The 4696-nt window shown below is 36.5% G+C and overlaps 1 pseudogene; it reads left to right on the top strand.

Moving 5' to 3' along the window:
- The first annotated feature begins 293 nt into the window (after window positions 1–293).
- On the top strand, window positions 294–4374 carry LOC114272643 (putative LRR receptor-like serine/threonine-protein kinase RKF3 pseudogene; annotated as a pseudogene).
- Window positions 4375–4696: the final 322 nt, after the last annotated feature.

Here is a 4696-nt window from a genome sequence, read left to right as displayed (position 1 = left end):
CCTCCAACCTCTTTGAGTTGATAGCATTTATTTTGTACTTTTCATACTTGTGTTCATATATAATCACCTCTGCACTCTCCCTTCTTTCTTGGATTTTTATTTCTTTGAGAGTTGTTTCAAATGAGGGTTGTTTAAGCTTAAGAAAGAGACCATTCTATGCTTAATGTTTTAATCTCTTCGGAGGTTCATTACCAAATGCATTATCTCTCTCTCACGCCCAAAACAACTTCTTGTTTACACTCCTCTCCATTTAGTGGACTTAATGCTCATTCTTGAACTAAAATGACTAAAGAATGGAAAGGTAATTAAAAGAGGCAATAAAATTGGACAACAATGGAACGAGATAATAAAAATGGTTTGGGTTCAATCGGACGTTAATTGAACCCATTGAGTCTTGAGTCATTTCATACTTTTTAGTGATGAAAATGGTTCAAGATTCAAGTTCAACCACTTTCCTTGATCAATTCCATGATAGGGAGGAGGTTTTGTGAGTCTCTTATTATCATTTATTGAGATTTTGTCCCTTGACTAATGGACCATCATGCAATGAATTTGCGTCGATTGATGGTTTTCAAATCAAGCTTACCCCTCATTTGATCTGTATGATGATAAGGAGAGGCAGGGTGGACAAACATTCCCTGAAATACTTTGTTTGTGCTCTGTTTCATGTCTGTTGCAGCAGGGCAGTAGTAAAAACTAGTGGCCGGCCGGCCACCTCACTATACGGCCGACCACTTCTTCTGGCCAATCGGCCACCTTTTTTCAGCCAGGCAGCGTCTTTTTCCTTGCAAAACAAAGCAAAGGCTGAAGCAAAAATAGTTCAATTTTCAAATTGCAAAATAGAAGCATTTTGACAGCCAAGCAAAGGGTATTTTCGAGTGGAAATCAGCATTCATGCATGAGCCATTTCTCGCTTCTCAAAGCCTATTAAAATTATGTTTAATAGTAGTATGTTGTACCTAAAGTTGTGAATTTGTAATAATTAATTACTTAGTTAATTAATTTCTGTATTGTAACTATTTAGTTACTTTAATACTAATTAGTTTAATTAGTTAGAATAGCTAGTTAATTTTTGTATTGTAATTAGTTTAATTAGTTAGAATAGCTAGTTAATTTTTTGTGTTGTAATTAATTAGTTAGTTAGGATAGCTATTTGATTTTGGCATTGTAATAATTAGTATTAGGACATTTATTCAGACCCTCTTATGTAGTAATATTTGTATGTCTTCCAATCCCCACTTTTTTCTCCCTTTTATTTACCCGCTTATGATGGATAGCTTAGGGCATCATATTTCATTTAGCATTTTCCATGATTTGCATCCACTTGTCTTGCATGCATAAAGGTTCGATTTATCATTCTAACAAGCATTGTTATTTATTACTTCTTTGAAAACGTACTTAAACTGCATGCTATCAAATTCATTCACATGACATGTTAATAAACCGAGCCTATTAATTACATTTTGTATGTGTTGCATTAGCCATATTGCATTGATTAGGAGCATGCATTTTTTCTAATTATTTTATCTTCTCTGGCTTGCCTTAGAGTACTAAGTGAGTATTTAATTAGTTCAGCATATTGCATGTGCGTGAATGTTGCCATGACAAGCATGTTTTCCATGAGATTAAGTGCTTAAGTGATGTACCCTGTTTGAATGCCTGTGGATGAAGGCTAATTGCTTAAATTGGGATGATTTGATTAATGTACATTTGAGCCCACTTTTTCAAGTGGCACATTCACTAACTCTTTTCAAAACAAACATGAAAATCAAAATGTTCCAATTTTTGCAAAATAGTCTATACTTGTGTGGGCATCACATAATAAAGTTAGCCTAATAAAATCGGAGCAAAAGCATATAATGTAAATAAGAATCACATCATGATTAGTAGAGGCTGATCTTTGATCGGGTGAGTGGGGTGCTCATTTCATAACCTTCCCCTCTCATACCTAATTTCCTGAGTCAAGACACTTTGGTGATGACAGATAAGTGGCCTTTGGCACGAGTCTCAGATTTCCTAAATTTTTCAAAAATATTTAGGTGGGGACTCTGAAATCTGGCAAAGCAGTCCATTTTTGGCATTTTGATTCAAAATCGATTTTTCAAAAGATTTGCCGAATTTGGAGTCATTTATGTTTATCTATTTTTCACATTGCACTTGTGGAATCAGATTCAGAACCATGAGAGTCTGAACTATAGGGCTAATCGTATCTGAAAGGGGCACGAAAAGAAAGCTACAATAGTTGGCTATGAATTTTTTTATATTTTATTTTTTTGGGTATTGTATTCTTTTGTTGGCACTTCTTCATTTTATTTTTTTATTTTTTATTTATTACCTTTAAGTACTTGTAGCTTTGTCCGTGTTTTAGAATCCAATATCCAAAAGTTAGTTATGTGACTACTTCAAACATTTACTTGCCGCCCAATCCCTCACTAGGCCACTCATGCTCAAAACAGAGTCTCTCTCTCTCTCTCTCTCTCTCTCTCTCTCTCTCTCTTTCACAGTTGTGCAACCCAACTTCCAAATGTCCCTCCATTGTTGGATTTTCTTCGCAATAACAGTAAGCTTCAATGGGTTAATCTTTTTCACTGCTAATGCCCATAAAATTTCACATCAAAATCCTCTATCCCCTTCTCCATGTCCACTGAACTTCGATGTTCTTAAAAAACTAGCCAATGTTCGATTTGGATTTATCAATGTTCCAACACGTTGTCATTACGTTCTTCAAGGAATGCATCTTCTTCGGCCCCATTATCTTCGAACCCACAATCTCCTTCTTCCCTCTTCACTCTCTTTTCAATCTTGTTGGGTTTTGTACCGTTCCTTAATCAGTGAACTTATACATGATTTTAACATTGAATCATCTTGTAGGTACAACCTCGAATGGATTTCACATTCTTGTATGAATGTCACAGTGAGATCACAGTTTGAGAGATTGATTCCAGAGTCCAAATTGATGGATGTGAAGAATCACTGTAATCAATTGCTTCAGTGTAGTTCTTAGTGTGGATTGTGTACTGCTAGTCTTTTGAGTCTACAATCTTACTTTCAAGGTCCTAAAACTGATCAGAGCCTCTCAGATTGTGCTGGGTATCCATACATATATGTTGCTGGTTTGGTTAATCAATTTGTACCAAGTGATATGGGTACAAAAAGTAATTTATTTTCATTCCGTTTGTCGTCCCCATTGACTCACAGCAGTCCCCAACACATTGTTACGATTTATGGAGCTATGATAGGTTTCCTTATTGGGATTTTGGGAGCAGACATTGTGGTTGCTTTCATGTGTAGACAACGTAAACAAATAGGGAGGGAGGATAAAGGTACTGCTAAAATTGAGGCTAGCTCTGTTTCTGAGTTTGAGTTAATTCATGGAAAGACCAATTTGGTTGAATATAAGTTTGACGAAATCAAGCGTGCCGCGATGAATTTCTCGAGGGAGAATTTAATTGGTTTAGAGGATATGAAAAAGTCTATAAGGGGACATTACAAGATGGGTCAGAAGTTGCAGTGAAACGATTAAAGAACTGCTCGGTTGGTGGGGATAGGACTTTTGTCCATCAAGTGGAAGTCATGGCCAGTGTCACACACATCAACTTTGTCGCTTTCAGAGGCTATTGTACTGCAACACACCCTTTGCAAGGTCACCAGAGGATGATTGTGTATGATTTTTTGCACAATGGAAGCCTCTATGACCATCGTTTTGGATCCAAGCTTAAGAGGCTCAGTTGGCCAATCCGTTAAAAAATTACCCTTAGAACAACACGCAAATTGGTTTATTTGCATTATGAAGCACAACCAACTATCATACATCAGGACATCAAAGCCAGCAACATATTTTTGGATGATACATTTGAGCCCAAGCTAGCGGATTTTGGGTTGGCGAAGTTTAATCCAAAGGAGATGATGCATTTGAGCACTAAAGTTACTGGAACACTTCATTATGTAGCCCTTGAGTATGCCTTATATGGAAAACTAACACAAGGAAGCGATGTTTAGAGCTATGGGGTTGTTTTGCTGGAACTTTAAGTGGAAAGAAATCGTTACTTTTGAAAGATGGGTGGAAGACTTGCTTGTTGATAGATTGGGCATGGTCATTGGTGAGGAAAGGGAGAGCACGGGAAGTTATTGAAGAAAATATGCCCGAACCAGAGCTGGCAGAGGTAATGGAGCAATATGTTCTCTTAGTTGTTCTTTCTTGCCATCCATATTTACAAGCTAGACCAAATATGGAGCAAAAAGTGAAGCTCTTAGAAACCAATGTGGCAGTTCCTTCTGGAGTACAGATTGCCTCTCCTCAAACAAATTGTTGATAGTGACCAATTAATTGTCATTGTAAGTTTGTATAGAGGGCGTTTTCTTTTTTTCTTTTTTGTAAATATAGCCCTATTTTTTGGGATCCTTGTGGTTTCATATTTAATTGAATTAGCTACTGAACTTGGAAGCTTAATGTCAATTGTGTGAAACCACCAAGGTTTAATGGGTGCCACTTGTATTTTATTGATCATGATTGTAATGTGTTTGCCAGGAAGCCTTGACTAAAAGATTCACTAAAGCTTTGTAAACAAAAATTCTCATGAGCATCATAACTTCTTCTTTTTCGTTGTATTGAACATTTTTATTCGGATGATCAGTCTCCTATGTCCATTAACAGGCTTACTTACACTTTTATATGCATTATCTTCAAGCCTAAAAG

This window comes from Camellia sinensis, chromosome 2 (assembly GCF_055761805.1).
Source record: "Camellia sinensis isolate YWXY chromosome 2, ASM5576180v1, whole genome shotgun sequence".
Lineage (NCBI taxonomy): Eukaryota > Viridiplantae > Streptophyta > Magnoliopsida > Ericales > Theaceae > Camellia > Camellia sinensis.
This window is presented reverse-complemented; position numbering and strand designations above follow the sequence as displayed.